This window comes from Oncorhynchus kisutch, linkage group LG9 (assembly GCF_002021735.2).
Source record: "Oncorhynchus kisutch isolate 150728-3 linkage group LG9, Okis_V2, whole genome shotgun sequence".
Classification (NCBI taxonomy): Eukaryota; Metazoa; Chordata; class Actinopteri; order Salmoniformes; family Salmonidae; genus Oncorhynchus; species Oncorhynchus kisutch.
In genome coordinates, this window is record NC_034182.2 from 2,567,894 (window position 1) to 2,590,451 (window position 22,558).

The 22,558-nt window shown below is 41.4% G+C and overlaps 1 long non-coding RNA gene across 1 annotated transcript; it reads left to right on the plus strand.

Moving 5' to 3' along the window:
* The first annotated feature begins 8,407 nt into the window (after positions 1 to 8,407).
* On the plus strand, positions 8,408 to 15,776 carry LOC116375248 (uncharacterized). The gene is made up of 7 exons (XR_004210955.1): positions 8,408 to 8,484; positions 9,787 to 9,828; positions 10,129 to 11,097; positions 11,530 to 11,636; positions 14,473 to 14,567; positions 14,777 to 14,885; positions 15,051 to 15,776. It is a non-coding gene; the product is annotated as an uncharacterized LOC116375248 (long non-coding RNA).
* The last annotated feature ends 6,782 nt before the right edge of the window (positions 15,777 to 22,558 follow it).

Genomic DNA, 22,558 nt, shown 5'->3' on the forward strand with positions numbered 1-22,558 from the left:
ATGCGTCTTTTTCCCAACGCAGTTAAGACAAAACCACGCCCCGTTATTCAGAGAGGCGTTCTACTACGCTCCCACTGGCAAGCTAGTGTTGTTTGAAGTTATATTATCATCAGTAGTCTATTATCAGGTAAAATCATATGCTTACAATTCATCATTTCTCAAATATGTATTAGCTAATCATTTAGTCGAACAAGCCATGCTACAGCCATTGAAACTGTCTTTGAGCGTTAAGGGATGTTAAATGACTAGTTTGGTCCATCCCCCAAGTTATTATATTTTTCGATCTTGAAATACAAGGGTAAATCAGTGACTGAAATGTCGCGCTTTGTGATATTCACTTCCGGACTTCGACAGCGCTCAAGGCTTTGTAGAACACCTGTTATTCAGAATAACTGGGTGTGGTTTTGGCATAACTGCGTTGGGAAAAGGAAAGACGCAGTCGGCGTTATCACCCACCCGGCTTACATCCCCCAGCAGCCACTCTGGGTTTGAGTCACACTCTCACACGTCCACAAACTCACAAGTTGTTTCCTTAAAAGTAAGCGGGTGACTGTAGACCGGAAATTATGAGCGGGCCCGCTCTACCTTACACCTTGCCAGTCCAAATAATAAATATTGATAGTTAATTTGACCGCGACGCACGCGGACAGAAAGACGCATCGATCTCAGGTAAAGCATCCGCGCGAGCGAAAAGGCGCCCCGCTGTCTCAGTATGTGTAGACCATGTATCTGATGCTGTCTGGACCAAAAGAGAATGACATGTCATACTAATTATGTCCAGCCTTCGTCAGATACATGGGCTACACATAGAGGGGCACTGTTTCACTCACTCGAATGCTTTCTCCGCAAACATAGCAGAGAGGGCTCACTCTCGCCAAAATCTGTCCAGAGTAAGACAATGCGTTTTTATGGGCATAATATGCAGACATAAAATAATCGGCTGCCTTCCCCCCTTTGGGACAAAGACTACCATTGTTAGGGCGGAGACAGGAGCGTCTCGTCATTATATACAGATCTCTTGCGAAATGGAAAGGAAGATTAGCGGGTGCACAGTCACTGTTAGGATGCTGGATTCCCCTAAAGTAAATTGAGCTTCCGCCAAAATTCCTGTCTAAATAAAACAATTCGAAATATTTCACCAGGGAAGATGATGATCATTAGCTTCTTCTTTTTTTTCTTAAAAATAAAATAAAAATAGCTGTGGACAGGGGAGCAGCCAGAGGGGTGTCCGGGGTGACACTGGACACCCCTGACATCTGATTGCCCAACCCGGGCGTCACCCCAAAATTTCATTCGCTACTGGCAGTTTGATGCTGATTGACATCTCATTTCACTTCTTGTTGAAAGAAGCATTTATTTTGATGTTCAGCGGCTCCATGAGCTCTTTTCGTGATTGGCGAAAGCATCATATTTGAAGTAAATTTTAAGGTTTAGCATCGGGTTAAGGTTTCCTGAACAACTTTTACAAAAGTTGAGTCGCTGTGTAAATTAACATTAACATTAGACCTTTGGCTCCATTAACAGACAGTTAATCAGATAAGAGAGATCGGTTCCCAATTTAGCCTAACATTATGTTTACATCTGTGCTAGTAATTCACACATATACAGTGCAGTGTCGTAAATTACAGTATACGAATGTTTAGCTAATGTGGGATAACTAGTAGGCTACAGATGTCTGTGTTCAGCAAGTTAACATTCAGCAATTTCAAATCCACTAACTCAGTTAGATTTTCGTACTTGAACTCAAAACAAACAATTGTTATTATCAATCTGTTAACGTTACTCAAATAGGAGAGAAAGAAGTGGTCGGGACAGACCGTCTACTCTCCTTGACTTTGTTGTGTTTCTAGAACCTTGTAAAGAGGTCTTCCATGAGCTATTTCGACTTTGTAAGATTTCTGTTGTTACTCCAGTCAGCAGTGCTTCTTGCGAGAGAAGATTCTCAGCTTTAAAACGGATTAAAACCCACCTTAGGACAACAATGGTTGATGACAGGTTAAGTCACCTCGGAATTCTCTGTGTTGAGTCAAGGAGGGCACGCTCCCTCAACATGGATGAGTTTGCAGAATTATGCTGTTTTAAATCTACCTAGGATCATTTGGCATTTAAGTGGTCCCTCTGGTCATGATTAAAACCTGCACTGTGTACTAGCTAGTACACTGACATTCTAAAATGATCAATCCAAAGGGTATCACGTCACACAGATTTAATTTGGTCTTGATTAGGCCAATTCCAAAACTTTTCTTTGCTATTAGTTAACATAATATAAACTCAGCAACAAAAGAAACGCATAGAAATTGAATAATGTGTCCCTGAACGAAGGGGGGGGGGGTCAAAATCAAAAGTCACAGTCAGTATCTGGTGTGGCCACCAGCTGCATTAAGTACTGCAGTGCATCTCCTCCTCATGGACTGCACCAGATTGGCCAGTTCTTGCTGTGAGATGTTACCCCACTCTTCCTCCAAGGCACCTGCAAGTTCCCGAACATTTCTGGGGGAAATGGCCCTAGCCCTCACCCTCTGACCCAACAGGTCCCAGACGTGCTTGTTGGGATTGAGATCTGGGCTCTTTTCTGGCCATGGCAGAAAACTGACATTCCTGTCTTGCAGGAAATCACGCACAGAACAAGCAGTATGGCTGGTGGTATTGTCATGCTGGAGGGTCATGTCAGGATGAGCCTGCAGGAAGGGTACCACATGAGGGAGGAGGATATATTCCCTGTAACGCACAGCATTGAGATTGCCTGCAATGACAACAAGCTTAGTCCGAAGATGCTGTGACACACCGTCCCAGACCATGACGGGCCCTCCACCTCCAAATCGATCCCTCTCCAGAGTACAGGCCTCGGTGTAACGCTCATTCCTTTGACGATAAACGCGAATCTGACTCGTCAGTGAAGATAACTTTTTGCCAGTCCAGTTTGGTCCAGCGACGGTGGGTTTGTGCCCATATGCGACGTTGTTGCCGGTGATGTCTGGTGAGGACCTGCCTTACAATAGGCCTACAAGCCCTCAGTCCAGCTTCTCTCAGCCTATTGTGAACAGTCTGACCACTGTTGGAGGGATTGTGCGTTCCTGGTGTAACTTGGGCAGTTGTTGTTGCCATCCTATACCTGTCCTGCAGCTGTGATGTTCTGATGTACCGTTCCTGTGCAGGTGTTGTTACACGTGGTCTGCCACTGCGAGGACGATCAGCTGTCTGTCCTGTCTCCCTGTAGCGCTGTCTTAGGTGTCTCACAGTGCAGACATTGCAATTTATTGCCCTGGCCACATCTACAGTCCTCATGGCTCCTTGCAGCATGCCTAAGGCACGTTCACGCAGATGAGCAGGGACCCTGTGCATCTTCATTTTGGTGTTTTTCAGAGTCAGTAGAAAGGCCTCTATAGTGCCCTAAGTTTTCATAACTGTGATCTTAATTGCCTACTGTCATGTCTTTGGCTATGCCGGATTAAGTGATATGACATGCTATTCTATAAAATCTTTTCTCCGTAATTAATATTACCTGATTGAGCTAATCATGTAAATGTAATTAACTAGAGTCGGGGGACCACAAAATAATATTTCTAGAGCTGTTATCTTCCGAATAAACTCTTATTAAAGACCTAGTAATATTTTACATCAATAGCAGTCAATATTAATCGTCACCTTAATTCAGTCTCATCTGAAAGTTGTAAATTCTTGGTCATCTTCACGAACCCTGGCTAAAGTGTTGAGTCAGCAATACAAAATTGGGTTTAATTATTCATTTACTAAATACCTAACTAATGACACAGAATTACATATACACAGAATGAATTATACCTTGATTACAAATGATGTCATAAAGGAAAACGTCCCTTTAGGAAAGCGGGCGGAACAGATATGACAGCTGGTTACACAAAAGAAAAGGGGCTGGGTTTGAGTGAAAGAGAGGGAAGACTGAGGAACAAAAGGGAGAAGCTGTGCTATTGTAAATACAGTATTTTATGCATTCTAAATTACCTCCCATTTGGAAAAGGAAAATGCAATAAATATTTACTCTGAGGTGCGCTTCGGTAGGTTGGTGGTAGATGGAAGGCCGTGTTGCCAAACTGAGTCCTTTGTCCTTTGAAGAATGTCTCTGGTGGTCAATTGGATACGTTGTAGTAACGTCGTTGTGTGGTAGATAGAATACTCTGTCTGTTCTTTCCTAGCCCGCGTTTGCAGCTGCTGTTGCTAACTCAACGGCTAGGAGGTATCACTTCTGTAGTGAATAAGAGTTCAAAGTTCATACCATTCGCAACCAAAGCTCACGCTGAGATTGGCTTAGTTCTGTAGTTGACATGTTAGTCCTTTTAACGCAGAGGCTGCAGACCTCACGTACTTGGAACAGGAGGTTATATTTTCATCAAGGCTTTATATTGGAAGGGAGAGGAGGGCGTGTATGAAAAGTTTTATAACCCATGTCCCTTCACAGGGCCACTGATTGAGCAGAGCCCTAACCTTATGAAATCCCAAATCTCTCATTTGGAAGCTAAAATTACATATAATCTCTTCACCAATAATTTTATATTCAAACATTTAAATTGAACAAAAATTCCATGTGAATCCGATAACTACAATGTGCAGACTTTCCACTGTAGAGTTTATGTAATCTTATCATTGATGAGAATGTTTCAAATAACAACCGAACTGACATCATATTCATTAAGCACCACCGCATATGTTCAATTGGTCGGATTACCAGAATATAGTTAATTTCCCCCCCACCTCCTGATGTTCCCAGAACAGTGTTATCCACTGTGTAGTGATTCATTTAGTCTTTCCCGCTCCTTTATCAGTCCACACCCCCTTTTCTTTGTATACCAAGCAGTCATATCGGTTTAGCCCACTGTGGGATCTTCCCTATCATTGTTAGTAACCAATGTACTGTTTGTTTGTTATGCATTTCTGTGATTATTTAGTTAGTAAATAAATTATTAAGACAATTGGTGTATGGATGATTCATAGTTTAGGCTGGTTTGGTCAAATAACCAACAATTTACGACGTTTGGAAAGAATAATTCATTAATAGAAGACTAATTTAGTTATATTTGGAAAATTATAACTGTAATCTGAAGATTCTGTGATTCCCCAACTTCCTAGTTAATTACATTTACATGATTAGTTTAATCACGTAATAATAAGAATTGATTTGATAGAATAAGTATTCACATTTAATGATAGCCAGAGACCCGACACAAGTAGGTCTAGTACATGTACCGTTAATCCCGTGTCATTTACATTCATTTCTGTTAATGCATGTATTAACTAAAGTCATTTACCTTTCTCATTATGTTTGCAGTGTTGAGTTCACAACCTCCTACACTATTGAGAAACAAGTTTTGGTTAATTTCATACCAATTACAAGTTGTCAAATCTTTGTTAATTAATTGCCTTTTGTTTTGAGTGCTCCGTGAACAATGTCCTGATACAGTCGAGGGAGCGTGTGCCTGAGCACGCACAGAAGTCGACGTACCTGGCTGCTCCATGCAAAAGTAGGAAAGTGTCTATTTTGCAATGTCAGATTTCGTGATTGTTATAACTCACCACGTCCCCCACTAATAATCTGAGTTTCGCAGTCATTTTTTCTTGACCTCACACAGTAAGTCAACCAAGTCTGTTTCTTTAACATCCATTTCGAATGACAGTTCCTCAGTATTTGAAATAGCTTTCCAACACTCCCGGCCTCGATAATCACCTAGCCTCGGTGTGAAATATCATGATCTGATCATTCCATATATCCCGATAAAACGCTCTACAAAAACTGCTGTTCCGGCTGGAAAATTGTTCCACGAAAATGCCCATATAAAAAATGACCATAACTGGCATGCAGATCGGTAGAAATGGTAGGGTAAATTGTAGCTTCCCCAAACTTAAAACTAAAGAGCTGCCTATGGTCTTTACTATAACACCCATAACAAAATGATGTGTGTACACATAGGAGGAACCATGAAAAAAACGTGCCCGCTTATGGAAATCAACGGCCATTCAATTGATTTGTCTGTAGAGGAGTTTTTCCTCAATAGTCGGAAGACGTTTACGCCTATAAGGAATGTCTCTCCTTATCAACATTCCTTCATCTGACTGCAATGATTTCGAAAGAACTAAACAGGTGTAAGCAAACCCTGGACCCCGGTCATGGCTAGGAGGGATCCTGCTTTTGACAAATTAACGTCAGATTTACTTTTTATGCAGCAGTTTAGGTGAATTCACGTATTAAGTTAATAATGTTTCATGTAAAAAATATATATATATATTCACTAGGTGTATTCATTCAATTTGTCCAATAAAAAAATGCTTGTTTTCTTTTCTGTTGCAAAACGTTTTGATAAAGTGTGCACTAATGAATATGACCCAGGTGAAAGCAATGCTCGATGCCCACTAAGAATTAGCTTTCACCTGGTAACTACATTTTCCACTAGAGGGTGATATAAAGCTAATTGCCAAAATAAAGGAAACACCCAGATAAAGTGTTTTTAAGTAGGGCGTTGGGCCACCACATGCTGCCAGGACACCTTCAATGTGCCTTGGCCTAGATTCTACAAGTGTATGGAACTATTGGAAGAATGTGACACCATTCTTCTACGAGATATTCTATAATTTGGTGTTTTGTTGATGGTGGTGGAAAACACTGTTTCAGGTGGTGCTCCAGAATCTCCCATAAATGTTCAATTGGGTTGACATCTGGTAACTGACACACACTCACACACTCACAGAATTTTGGAACTGAGTTATATACAGTGCCTTTGGAAAGTATTCAGACCCCTTGAATTTTTCCACATTTTGTTATGTTACAGCCTTATTCTAACATCGATTAAGTAAATAAAAATTGTCAGCAATCTGCACTCAATACCCAATAATGACAAAGTGAAAACAGGTTTTTAGAAATGTTAGCAAATTTATTCAAATGTAAAAACAGAAATACCATATTTACATAAGTATTAAGACCCTTTGCTATGAGACTCAAAATTGAGTTAAGGTGCATCCTGTTTCCATTGATCATCCTTGAGATGTTTCTACAACTTGATTGGAGTCCACCTGTGGTAAATTAAATTAATTGGACAAGACTTGGAAAGGCACACACCTGACTATATAAGGTCCTGAACCCAGCAAATCTGAGCAATCGGGGGAGAAGGGCCTTGGTCAGGGAGGTGACCAAGAACCCGATGGTCACTCTGACAGAGCTCTAGAGTTCCTCTGTGGAGATGGGAGAACCTTCCAGAAGGGCAACCATCTCTGAAGCACTCCACTAATCAGGCCTTTATGGTCGAGTGCCCAGACGAATGCCACTCCTCAGTAAAAGGCACATGACAGCCTACTTGGAGTTTGCCAAAAGGCACTTAAAGACTCTCAGACCATGAAAACAAGATTCTGTGTTCTGATGAAATCAAGATTCAACTCTTTGGCCTGAATGCGAAGTGTCATGTCTGGAGGAAACCTGGCACTATCCCTACAGTGGTGGCAGCATCATGCTGTGGTGTTTTTCAGAGGCAGGGACTGGAAGACCAGTCAATTGAGGCAAATATGAATGGAGCAAAGTACAGAGATCCTTGATGAAAAAATTCTCCAGAGTGCTCAGTATCTCAGACTGGGGCGAAGGTTCACCTTCCAACAGGACAACGACCCTAAGCACACAGCCAAGACAATGCAAGAGTGGCTTTGGGACAAGTCTTTGAATGTTCTTGAGTGAGCCAGCCAGAGCCTGGACTTGAACCCCCAGAGCTCCCCATCCAACCTGACAGAGCTTGAGAGGATCTGCAGAGAAGAATGGGAGAAATTCCCCAAATACAGGTGTGCCAAGCTTATAGCGTCATATCCAAGAAGACTCAAGGCTGTAATTGCTGCCAAAGGTGCTTCAACAAAGTACTGAGTAAAGGGTCTGAATACTTATGGAAATGTGATATCGAAATTTTTATTTTTAATAAATTATCAAAAAATTATAAACCTGTTTTAGCATATTTCTAACTAAATATGGAAAAAGTCAAAGGGTCTGAATACTTTCCAAAGGCTCTGCATAGTATAAAGAGGTATAGAGTACAAAGGCAAGAGTAAAAGTATGCCAGCCTTACTGGTGAACTCCCGCTAGTGCAATCCTCCTCTAGTTACTGTCTTAAAGATCAACTAAACACTCAACCTCCATGGACGTACTGCGCCAGTCGGTGCCGACGGGGAATAATACACTTATACACACACATCTTTGTCAATGTGTGATGTGCATATCTCAATATGTTCATTAATAATTCAACTGCATTCTTTGTCCATCTTCCTATAAGTGGGTGTAAAAACAAACAAGGATGTGGTCGAGCAACATATCTAAGTATGGGCTTTGCGGGTGGTGGGTGTGTTTTGTGCTGATCAGCAGCATATAAGAAAGGGACGATTGAGCACTAATAAACACACCCTCTCACTGTAGACAGCCACCTGTTCATACCTGTCTGCCTCTATAGGGGGGCCAAATGGAGCGTTGGAGGTTGAGCTTACAGGGTAAGTGTGGTATTATATATTTTAAATACTCTTATTGTTTTAGACTGGACTTTAGAATGCAGCTTGAATTATTTTGCCATTTTATATTAATTTAGTAATGTACTGTATATGCATATTTGTAAATACACTTCATGGAATGCACCTTGAAATGTTGTTTCATTGTTAATGTTTTTTGGCTGATTTTCAAGGGGAAGTTCAGGATTTTATATATACTACAAAGTAGTCTATGGGCCAAGAGAAACTATAATCCTTTGTTCGGTACAAGTAGCCAACTTTAGCCACCGCTAGCTAAAAATCAGTGGGAGTGATAGGGATAAAAGTGCAATAAAAAAAATGTAATTGACAAATTAACTGAAATAAACTCATTATTTGGTTCAAGTTTACTTGGAGTGATTTAGCCATGTAGCCCTTTCCTGAAGTCAATGACCAAAAGCACCCTCTTTGGCCTCATGGGTGGAATGTTATTAATATTTTTCATAATTTTATAAAGATTATTTCAAAATACCCAACGAAAAACTGGTGTTTCTAACAGTTTTGCTATATTTCAGTCTTCTGTGATGTATATGAAGTGTAATATTGAGATGCAAACTCAAAATTGAATACATTTCACCTCTATATCTGACATGGTACAGGTGTCTCCTTTTTAAGCCCATAACCATGTGTGAGGTGTATACTATTGTTTCAAAGTAAATTTGTTAGACTACCAATAATCACTTTTTGTGACCCTGATTTAGCCCACTGCAGTAAAAGGTTAAAAGAAATGAATCCGGTTTCTCCTTTCACTACCATTGATTGTTAGCTAGCGATAGCTAAAGTTAGCAAAAGTTTGTATAGCCTATTTTTGTTTTGAGTTGAGTTACTTCCATTACAGATAAACCATGAAACTCCATTGTTGGTTTGTGAAAAAAATAAGGTGCATTGACACATGTTTGCTTATTCAACCATCTAACAAGAAGCTTGTAATGCAGCTATGGTGCAGCTATGCAAATCCCGATTTTTGCATTTAATGTCATCAATAGGACAAGATAACCAAATTGAGCTTTAATAGTTGTGTTATCTTTCCCTGTGAGTTACATTTACTGCACTTTCCAATGTGTTATAAGGAAATGAATGTCCAGTTATAAGCTGTACAGTTACATATGCCATGCCTGTTTTATAGTTTATCTGTCTTTATGACCTAGGAAATATGGAGTTATATCAGAATGTTTAGCAATTCACATGACTGACTCATTGTTTCTACCAAATTCCCCTGGTTTCTTGTTCATGATGCTAAACGGACTTGGCCTACTTCCTCACTCACAGCCAGCATGTTTCAGTTCATGCTGTTCACTACTCTTCTGCTGGGTAAGTTAAGTCTAAGAATCTTGCTGCATCGCAGGAAATACAGAGATTCACTGAAAACCCGCACTAACACACGGTTATATTAACAGTATTGCACTTTTCATGTAGCTTACTTTTGGCCAGCTAAAAGCATATAACCACCATTCAAGCAACATTATGGGACTAAATGTTCAAATCCTGTTGCTGCAGGATTATCTTTGCTGTGACAATATGGGTGAAATTAAGTTCCTTCATCTGTATAGTGATTTGTGAATGTTTGGTGGTCTTATGGTTTGAATTGCTCTGTGGATGCTCTTCCCACAGATTTATCCGCAGTGTCCAACACAGCTGTTCTAGTACGGGATGGATCCTCTGTGACTCTGCTCTGCAAAAACTCTAGCATGAGTAATGCTTGCTGGAGCAGAACATGTAATGGGTTTTGGTGCGTTGAACCAATAGTGGAGGTATCCGGACCTGACATTTTTGGCCCGACACACCCCGACAAATACAGCCTCAGAGGAGACCTGAGCATTGGAGAGCTAGACCTCACCCTTTCAAATGTGAAGCCAGCAGACGATGGGACATACTGCTGCATGACCAGTGCATCACCAAACTCAATGACCTACCATCTGAAAATAGTTAATGGCAAGTGGTTTTAAGTCAATGTCCTTAAATCCTGGCCCAGGGAAAGTACTCCCTTTCTAAGTATGTGTTTGCCTTTATTGTTGCTTGTGTCACTGATCGTTGTAACAAACAGTATATTTACTATCAACTCACTGTGATACTAGACTTTTGTCCAACAGCAGCAAATGTCAGATTTTGGAATGTCGAATCATCACTAGAATTGACTTGCCTGGTCAAAATAATGACAATAGCTCATCACAATAATGACTTCAATGAAGCAATAACACAGATTTGGTTAAGTTTAGGCAAGGACACAACTTGGTCAGTGTCGGGGCTATTGTTAATTAAGGGAGAAGTTACACGACCATTAGACCTGATCACGTGCTAACACCTGCTCAGCAGCCCTCTGGTGGACGAACTGTCATACTGCCTCCCGACGTATAACCACCTTGGTCAGACGTCCAATAGCGCAGTCTGAGGCATGCGATCTGGCTGACTTGCCTGAACTGTTTTATTTTGTCTTTTTCACACAGGTTGTGTGAGGGAGCTCCTGAAATATGTTTTTTTCATTTATAATGACATTAAGCACTTTGCAAGCCCAAATGCAAACCAATGTCAACAGAACTGCACCCAACTTGATGCCTGTCAGTATTTCACATATATTCACAGGTAGACATGTTCAATTGAAATATACAACATTCCAATGGTACAGCTGTTAGTGTAGTTTTTATAACGGTTACTGGTACCCACAGATATCCTATCAAATTACAATATATTTACAAATGTATTGTTTTATACAATATTTTACCATATTTGATCTGTTTCTATAGTTAAAGCTTTTCTTTACCAATATGGATGATTCTGTTATAATCTCATTGTGCATTCTAATAATTCTGTATGTCATTTTATGCTGCTACCAGTAACACTGATCATAGTAGTTCGTAAACATTGAAAAGGAATCTCCAGCTGCACATAGCTTCAGAACCTCTACAGCGAATTTACCACGTGACTGAGTTAGCAATTACACAGACTTTCATATGCAACAGATATCAACATAATCAAAAGATAATGTCTAACTAAATGTTGATCTTCTCACAACAGTCGACAGGAGTGCTATCTGAAGGGCTCAGCTGGTGGCAGGGCAATGAATGTGATACACTTAGAAGACAGAGTTTCAGGCTACACCCTTAAAGACTGCAAGGAAAAAGGTAAGCACCTCCACCCGTTTTTATCTGAAGATCGTTATAAAGACACATTCCGCAGCTTTTCCTTCTCTTTTGGACCACTATCATGGGTACTATTCACTAGAATCAGAAAAGGAAGCAAACGGGCCAAACCAGAGCTGTCTGAATTTGTCCAATACGCTATGCAAGTGATGCATTGTTTCTGAGGAAGTAGCCTTGTCGTTCAGGGCCATTCACCAACACAAATATAATAATATATACAGTACCCCTCAAACATTTGGACACACCTACTCATTCAGGGGGTTTTCTTTATTTGCACTATTTTCTACATTGTATAATAATAGTGAAGACATTGTCACGAACCGGCTCAAAGCCCGTAACAAAAGGGAGACAACGTGGAGATAAGGAGTAACAAAATATATATTTATTAACTAAAGCAACTAAGGAAAATATACAATGGTGTGTGTAATCAGTAATCAGTAGTGTAAGTGAGTGTTTTGCATGCATGAATGTGATAATGCAGGGTGTTGAAAGATGTTGTCACAAACAACCCAAAAACCACCAAGAAACACAACAAAATCCATAAAGGTGTCTGCATGGAGAGAGTCTCCTCCATGAATGGGGAAGTGGTGTATTTATCCTGGGAGATACCGGGCCCAGGTGTTTCCCATGTAGCTGACGACCCTCCCAACTCCGCCCACCAGCATCCTAATAAGGAAATAACAGAGAGAGAATACGGCAGACAGAGTGGGAGGGTCGTCACAACATGAAAACTATAAAATAACACATATGGACTCATGTAGTAACCAAAAAAGTGTTTGGTTAAACAAATCTAAATATATTTTATATGTTAGATTCTTCAAAGTAGCCACCCTTTGCCTTGATGACAGCTTTGCACAATCTTGGCATTCTCTCAACTAGCTTGACCTGGAATGGTTTTCAAACAGTCTTGAAGGAGTTCCCACATAGGCTGAGCACATGTTGGCTGCTTTTCCTTCACTCTGCAGTCCAACTAATCCAAAACCATCTCAATTGAGTTGAGGTCGGGTGATTGTGGAGGCCAGGTCATCTGATGCATCACTCTCCTTCTTGGTCAAATAACCCTTACACAGCCTGGAGGTGTGTTGGGTCATTGTCCTGTTGAAAAACAAATCGTTGTCCCACTAAGTGCAAACCAGATGGGATGGCGTATTGCTGCGTAATGCTGTTATAGCCATGCTGGTTAAATGTGCATTGAATTCTAAATAAATCACAGACAGTGTCACCAGTAAAGCACCCTCACACCTTCACACCACCTCCTCCATGCTTCACGTTGGGAACCACACATGCAGAGATCATCCGTTCACCTATTCTGCGTCTCACAAAGATATGGCGGTTGGAACCAAAAACCTCACATTTGGACTCATCAGACCAAAGGACAGATTTCTACCAGTCTTGTATTTCTTGGCCCAAGCAAGTCTCTTCTTCTTACTGGTGTCCTTTACAAGTGGTTTCTTTGCAGCAATTCAACCATGAAGGCCTGATTCACGCAGTCTCCTCTGAACAGTTGATGCTGAAATGTGTCTGTTGCTTGAACTCTGTGAAGCATTTATTTGGGCTGAAATCTGAGGTGCAGTTATTCTAATGAATGTATCCTCTGCAACAGAGGTAACTCTTGATCTTCCTTTCCTGTGGCGGTCCTCATGAGAGCCAGTTTCATCATAGCACTTGATGTTTTTTTAAACATTTGATTTGATTTAAACTTTATTTAACTAGGCAAGTCAGTTAAGAACAAATTCTTATTTACAATGACGGCCTACAAGAAGGCAAAAGGCCTCCTGCGGGGACGGGGGCTGGGATTAAAAATATATATTTAAAAAATATATAAATATAGGACAAAACACACATCACAACCAGAGAGACAACACTACATAAATAGAGACCTAAGACAACAACATAGCAAAGCAGCAACACATGCAACACAGCATGGTAGCAACACAACATGGTAGCAGCACAAAACATGGTACAAACATTATTGGGCACAGACAACAGCACAAACGGCAAGAAGATAGAGACAACTTTTGCGACTGCACTTGAAGAAACTTTAAAAGTTCTTGACATTTTCCGGATTAACTGATCTTCATGTCTTAAAGTAATGATGGGCTGTCGTTTCTCTTTGCTTGTTTGAGCTGTTCTTGCCATAAAATGGACTTGGTCTTTTACCAAATAGGGCTATCTTCTGGAAGGGCTACCAAATAGGGCTATCTTCTGGCTCAAACGCATTAAGAAGGTTAAGATATTCCACAAATGTACTTTTAATAAGGCACACCTGTTAATTAGAATGCATTCCAGGTGACTACCTCATGAAACTAGTTGAGAGAATGCCAAGCGTGTGCAAATCTGTCATCAAGGCAAAGGATGGCTACTTTGAAGAATCTCAAATATAAAATATATTTTGATTTGTTTAACACTTTTGTGGTTATTACATGATTCCATATGTGTTATTTCATAGTTTTGATGTCTTCAGTATAATTCTACAATTTAAAAAAATATAAAGAAATGAGTAGGCGTGTCCAACCTTTTGACTGGTACGTATATATCTTAAATTACTGCATTTTTACAAATGTTATGATATAATCGGCAATCCCATTGAAAAGATTAGGGGACATGATACGAAATGAGAGGCAGTTAAAGAGGCAGTTAAGAGGCAGTTACTTTCAAAGGTTATAAGAAACGTTTGTTTTCGTTTTCTGTTGCAAAACCTTTTGCAAAACCTTTTGCAACAGATGATGAATAAGAGCCTGATGAGTGCACTAATGTGCACTAATGAATAAGTGCACTAATGAATAAGAGCCTGATGTCAAGATGTTTCTCTTCACAGGAAAGAAAAGTGTAAGCATGGTGAAGATGTTTCTGAAAGTACCTCCAGGAGTTGACCTTAATGACCCTCTGGTGAAAGAGCAAATTCTCACAAAGGTGGGAGGAGAGGTTTCCGGGAGTAACTTTGGATCTTTGCTATAGATTTGCTATGTCTCTTTTACAGCGTTGTACTGTAGCCTAATCAATGAAGTGAAAGAATACTTCTCAGACATGTGACAACACTTATACAAATGAGTAAATGGCCATCAGATCATTTCCTGTGGATCACATCTTTATACAGCATTTGTCATCCATGTTGTTTTTAGATACAGGCAGAGATCGCCCAGACAGATGGAGGTGCATCTGTGCGATGGAAGGAGCAGTCGGATGGAAAAGTCTTCCAGAAGAAAGAGAAAGAGGAGAGAAAGAAAGAACGTAAGTCAAAAGACACAAGACATGACCACTTGAATGTTCCAAGTCTGTTAGTCCATTTGGTTGTTATTCTGGGTTAATACCTCAATATAATGCATCATAATAAAAATAGCAATACATGTTACAATACCTCTTTGTGTGTGTGTGTGTGCATAATTATCTCTTCAGGACAGTGTGTAAAGAAGTCACAGGAATGCTGAGTGAGACTCCTACAGGGGACAAAGTGGACTTCATTTATTTGAAAGAGAAATTAAATTGTTGACGAAGACTTTCTTCTAATTGCTCTGCTTAATCTGAAATGTCACGTCATGTTCAAAGAGTTGTAGTCGGCACAACAGGGTATGTTGATTTGTTAATCATAATCTGTTCATCAAAGTTGAAGTCTTCATTCTTTTCATGCTTTATTTAACCATGATCAGTCACATTGAGATCTCTTTTTCAAGTGAGCCCCGGGATTAATGTAGCAATGTGTAACAAAGCTAAATATCCCGATTCAATCAAAGCTACAAACCAGGCTTCTAGGGTAGGAGAACAACAACCTATTTATTCTATGATGAGAAACAATGATTGATTTAATATGCAATAAGTACAACTTTTTATTTCACTATAAACACAGAGCTTTGAATGTGTGAATTCAAGTATGTTTACAGGGCAAAACAAGGGTGTCTGAACTTTATTGAGTATGGGCTAAGTGTGTGCTAAACAAATGTTCTAAAGATAATTCTATTTGAAAACGCATACAATATCAACATTCCAGACTAAGTTATGTCAAACTATTTAAACTGTTCACATTAGATATGCATAAATGTCGCAGTGCAACAAATAAAACTTCCACATGGTATTTTCTCTTCACCGAAAACATGGTGACTCTGACCATGTTGACCTTATAGACCATAACTGGTCAAGTGTTTTTATTTTAGTAAGTTAAAGATAAGTTTCAGTATAGTTTTGTTTGTCAAACCTTGCCTTGTTAATTGTTTTATTTCAGTTTACGAAATAGTTTTTTCATTATTCATTTTCGTGTTAGTTTGCTGTAATAATCTTCTTCCACACAGCTTTGATCATCATGCGGCTCGCTCGGGCCGAGTATGTGGCAGGTCCTTTCCAGGTCTCCCAGTGGAGGCCCAGCCGATGTGTTCGCCGGCGGGGTGCCAGTCTCCGTTCAGGCTGGCAGAGCCACAGCGACTGTACCACCACCCTCCTCCTCCCTCCGAGAAGCTGCACGTGTTCTCGGCGATGTCTCCAAAGATGCAGGGCGAGCAGCCGTCGTTGTCCTTGTCGGTTGTGCTGAAGCCAAAGCCATTCTGGTCAATGCCGGCGTATTTCCCACGGATGGCATCACCTACGGAGAGACAGGGAGGCAGGAAGAGAGAGTACTTCAGTTCTACTTCACTCTTGATTATATTGACTTCCAAAGGATACACCATTTATAAATATCAACCCAGAATACATATCATATGACATATGTGATGTGTAATGGTCCCATTGCTGCCACCAAATGTGAAATAACTATAACACTGAAGTAAATAATATGACCCCTGCCACCTTGTGCTGTTGAAATTCACCGTTACCTGCGTTGCCCCTGTAGGCTCCAACGTTCAGCTTTCTCCGTGCCCAGAAGGAAGTCACTGTACTCAGCGAAGGCAGTGCCCCCTTCAAAGTCCCACAGATCAACCCGCATGGTCGATCTCAGCCCCCAACCCGCCTTGGTTATTGCAAACACCTTACTCAGACCCAGCCAGTGGTCCTCTAGGAAACAACAGCAAAGAGAAGTGAATTGATAAGTGAAAAATGTACTTAACATAAATCCACTGCAGCATGCGGAACCCTCTATGATAGGTTGACTTAGAAGTAAACACGAGCATTATAAACAAATGCATTTCAGTGTTTTCAATATCAGTTGCTGGTGGAATGTGAGGTGCTCAGAGGGACCATTCCTTACTCTGTAGATTTCCAAAGCCTTATTCGTACTTGGCCCACTTCCTGTTGAAAAGAGCCTCTGAAAGACTGTCCAGCCTCCGTCCGCAAGCATTTCACAAAACACCTGTACACAATATCAATGTACTTTTAAATCAACAATGTTTTTGACAAGTTGTTTTGTTGTGAACAAAACGGTCCAAGAATGGAACCCTGTGGAACTCCATTAACTCGTGCAAGCCTGGCAACACCTTCAACATTCTATAGCTAAGCTTTACCCCCCCTTTGTGGTTGTGTAACCAAATGACAATAGTAGATATTAGTGATGCACCAATATGATATTTTTGGCTGATACCGATATTTTCCTTGCCAAAAGAAATGATACCGATAACCAATATTAAACATTTTAGCGGCCTTTTAAGCATTCCAGTACAGTTAAATAGTTAACACACACACACACATGGATGCAGCGGTCTAAGGCACTGCATCTCAGTGCAAGAGGCATCACTACAGTCATTGGTTCGAATCCAGGCTGTATCACATCCGGACGTGATTGGTAGACCCATATGGCAGCGCACAATTGGCCCAGCATCGTACGGATTTGGCCGGAGTAGGCCGTCATTGTAAATAAAAATTGGTTCCTAACTGACTTGCCAAGTTAAATAAAGGTTACACACACACAGACACACACACACCACACTGACCAAAAAGTGATTTTGTTGGCATTAACGTATGTCCCCATTACCAGTAAAACATAATCAAACCTATTTTTCTTACTTCCTTGCTGTGCTCTTTCATGGTTAATATGTTCAGTTGTTTCATTCTCAACCAGGATTTCATCATACTTGTCAAGCAGTGAAGTTTCAGCTCTGTCTGTCCATGGCCTCTCTTCCTCGGTGCGCACTGTCATTGTGTCCGTTTCCGTCTTGTCCTGTTGTGTATATAACATTTCACATAAACCCTGTTTCTGGTCTGGATTGAAGTAGCGGTCCTTGTACCTAGCATTGAGCATGGTGGTGACACAGTAAAGAGGCTCAGAGAGAATGCCACCAAATCGCTTGTTCACAGCCTTGAGTACTTTTGTAAGTTTTAACCCCACGGTCTGTGTCGGCAGTTTAGTTGAGCAGGCGTTTCAATACAGAGGGTATCACGTCTGCTGCAGACGCAGTTGATTAGCTTATTTATCGAGTCAGTTGTTCGAATGGCGCTAGGAGTGTGTTCATGTTTCAAACATGTTCTCAAATGCCATTGAAATGGCAGCAGCGGTATGAGAACCAACACATTCTTGAGCATGCAATACGGTTTTCCTCAGTACGAAATCCTCATCGACCCACTGTGCTGTCAGACTCAGAATGCTCATGGGGCTGACATGGCTGGTCCAAATGTCAGTTGTGACGCCCGTAGCAAGTAGCTCACAGATGCACATTTCAACAAAATTGTGTAACTCCGGTAGGGCAACATCTGAAAAATAGTGTGTACCGGGGCTCGACCAGTCGTTGAAAGCCAACATCATCCACGACAGAGGACGGTTGATTGTCAAGGGCAATGAAACCATTATCTTAGCGAGTTGTCTCGCTGAAATGTTCTTACTCTTTCAAATGACTGCTCGACTTGAACTTGTTTAGTTAGAAGAGTGTGCTTAGTATTTTCCTGCTTTTGTTCTGTGTAGCGCTGTATTTCCGCGGCGTCATTACGTCATCTACCTACATTATATAGGTATGCACGTCATCTACCTACATTATATAGGTATGCACGTCATCTACCTACATTATATAGGTATGCACGTCATTTACCTACGTTATATAGGTATGCACGTCATCTACCTACATTATATAGGTATGCACGTCATCTACCTACATTATATAGGTATGCACGTCATCTACCTACATTATATAGGTATGCACGTCATCTACCTACATTATATAGGTATGCACGTCATCTACCTACATTATATAGGTTTGCACGTCATCTACCTACGTTATATAGGTATGCACGTCATCTACCTACATTATATAGGTATGCACGTCATCTACCTACATTATATAGGTATGCACGTCATCTACCTACATTATATAGGTATGCACGTCATCTACCTACGTTATATAGGTATGCACGTCATCTACCTACATTATATAGGTATGCACGTCATTTACCTACATTATATAGGTATGCACGTCATCTACCTACATTATATAGGTATGCACGTCATCTACCTACATTATATAGGTATGCACGTCATCTACCTACATTATATAGGTATGCACGTCATCTACCTACATTATATAGGTATGCACGTCATCTACCTACATTATATAGGTATGCACGTCAGCTTTGACATCGGTTTTGCACGTCAGCGTTAAACAAGACATTGGGCCGATGCCGATGTTGCCATTTTTAGCTAATATCGTCCGATTCCGATATGCTCACCGATATATTGTGCATCCCTAGTAGAAAAAGTACCTGGCCTAAATATTTAGATCTTTCCATACCTTAAAGGGGGATGTGACTCCTGCAGGCTGAATGACATACACTCCATTGGTGTTTTGATCTGTGTGCAATCTGTCCCTGAAGCAAGCAAACACACATGCACATACACAATAACATATTGAAAAAGACAGGGGTCAGGTTAAGAATGGTTGTCTCTTGTGTTTTTCATGTAAGTAAAACAAATGTGTTACATTTACCTTGAACAACTAAAGATTTTTTCTGGCACTGTACAAACCAGCAGATAAGTAATGGTTACTCCCAGGTTTAAAGGAAATAACATGTTTCTCTGTTTATCAGTGTTGACTGATTTACCTGTGTCTGGTCAGTGAGGCAGATGAGACAGATCACTAGTCCACAAAAAAATGATCCGTTTCCACATTTTGTCAAATTTTCTGAGAGAGAGACAGAGAGAGAGAGAGGGGAGAGTGATGAGAGGGGGGGGAGTGACGAGAGGGACAGAGAGACAGAGAGAGAGTGGGGAGAGTGATGAGAGGGGGGGGAGTGACGAGAGGGACAGAGAGACAGAGAGAGAGTGGGGAGAGTGATGAGAGGGGGGGGGGGTGTGACGAGAGGGTCAGAGAGACAGAGAGAGAGTGGGGAGAGTGATGAGAGGGGGGGAGTGACGAGAGGGACAGAGAGACAGAGAGAGAGTGGGGAGAGTGATGAGAGGGGGGGAGTGACGAGAGGGACAGAGAGACAGAGAGAGAGTGGGGAGAGTGATGAGAGGGGGGGAGTGACGAGAGGGACAGAGAGACAGAGAGAGAGTGGGGAGAGTGATGAGAGGGGGGGGGAGTGACGAGAGAGACAGAGAGAGAGTGGGGAGAGTGATGAGAGGGGGGGGAGTGACGAGAGGGACAGAGAGACAGAGAGAGAGTGGGGAGAGTGATGAGAGGGGGGGGGGAGTGACGAGAGGGACAGAGAGACAGAGAGAGAGTGGGGAGAGTGATGAGAGGGGGGGGGAGTGACGAGAGGGACAGAGAGACAGAGAGAGAGTGGGGAGAGTGATGAGAGGGGGGGGGGGAGTGACGAGAGGGACAGAGAGACAGAGAGAGAGTGGGGAGAGTGATGAGGGGGGGGGGGAGTGACGAGAGGGACAGAGAGACAGAGAGAGAGTGGGGAGAGTGATGAGAGGGGGGGGAGTGACGAGAGGGACAGAGAGACAGAGAGAGAGTGGGGAGAGTGATGAGAGGGGGGGGAGTGACGAGAGGGACAGAGAGACAGAGAGAGAGTGGGGAGAGTGATGAGAGGGGGGGGAGTGACGAGAGGGACAGAGAGACAGAGAGTGATGAGAGGGACAGAGAGACAGAGAGAGAGTGGGGAGAGTGATGAGAGGGGGGGAGTGACGAGAGGGACAGAGAGACAGAGAGAGAGTGGGGAGAGTGATGAGAGGGGGGGGAGTGACGAGAGGGACAGAGAGACAGAGAGAGAGAGAGGAAGCGATGAGAATGTCATTTTATTTTCTGCTTTTTCCTTTTAATGGATATCATTGACATCACACTCATTTTTTTTATTGTAATCCCACCAAAATTATCATCTTTTTGAAATGGCTAAAAAGACAGACATTAATATCAAACTTCTTAGCAAACTAGTGTCAAATATCACAACATTATCACAGAGAACCTGAAATGTCACCCTTTCCACTCTACTCACAACATAGTGGTCACCATACATGTACCCTTGAAATTCAGTTTGACCCAATTAGGCAGAAATTAAACAGTTAAATACTAGTTAGACATTTCACACAGGATACATATTATGCAATTATTATAATCACAAATTAGAAATATGCCTGCATGTGACTAATAAATGTAGATGAACCTACCTTCTCCTGTATTTATTTAGGTTGAGGGTTTGGAGCCGTAGGTTATTCCCCATTTCGTCCCTGTCCCACCCCTGTGGATCCCCTGGAAAGATCCTTGTGAATGTATTTCTTTACCGCAACCATTTGTCACGGTCAGAATACATGACAATAAAAGTAATTAGTAACATAATCCATTGGATTACGCAAAATGAGTAACGTACTTTTGGTCATCTGATTACTTTTGGACACTCCTCAGTTTATGCTGTAGACCAATCAGTTCCCTCTAACACTGCTCTGTGGATGCTCTTCCCTCAGATTTATCCTCAGTGTCTGACACCGATGTTCTAGAATGGGATGGCTCCTCTGTGACTGCTCTGCAAAAACTTTGACATGAGTAATGCTTGCTGGAGCAGAAATATGTAATTGGTTGCGATGCATTGAACCCATAGTGGAGGTATCAGGACCCCAAAAAATGTTTTGTCTTGACACACCCTGCCAAACACAGCCTCAGAGGTGACCAGATGGGTAACCCTACGAAGCAGGTTTGAGGTGTTAGCGAGGTAACTCTGCAACTCTGAAAAACTGGTCTTACAAAAGTGGCTCACCTTTTAGCCAGGTCAATTTCTATTGCAACAAATCCTTCAGAACTAGCCTGCTCTGGGGCAGGCTAACTCACGACTAACTCAATAAATAAATATGTATTTATGTTTTGCATTATAACTAAGGTGTTTGGGGCAGTTTTTCTCAAGCAAAAAATTGTGCAATGTGTTGTCTTATGGAAACAGAGTCGTAGATGCTGGGCAGTTCTGTCTCACTGTCTATGCTATTGAGTAGAAAGCAATCACCACAACTGTTCACCCCATGTTAGTGGGCAAATGGACATTTTTAAATTGGAACCCAACGTTAATTTTCCTGTTATGACGCACTGATGTTTCAAACTCCGACTTGACCAAAATTAGAAGTCAATTTTGACACTAGAATAACTGTTTCTGACTCATATTGATGCCACATAGGCCGCTTTTAAAGGGATTTGTGTATTTTTAAAGGGAGTCACTCTTTAAGGTTAGAGCTATGTTTAAGGGAGAAGTTACGACAGTTAGACCTGATCAGGTGAATCTGTGCATGCGTTTAGCCAGCTAACGTCGCCATGATATCGCCTTCATGTGTAATCAGGGATTTATATTCGCTGTGAAGGTAACAGCTGCTTATGCTTTACTTCAGTATCCTTTCCCATGCTGTTTTGAATGGGCTTCAAGATGATATCATCTAATTCATTAAAAACGCTGTCATTTAAAAGATATTGTAGTGAACAGCAGGGCAGGGATGTGAACAGGGATTGACACTAAGGGTTGCCCTATTGTCTGTGGGAAGTGTACTGAGCAGTCGTACTAGTTGAGCCTACTCTGAGGTTGCCCCATTGGGCAGGTGATGTCTTTTTTTAAATAACCAAACTGCAAATAATTCCAGCCTA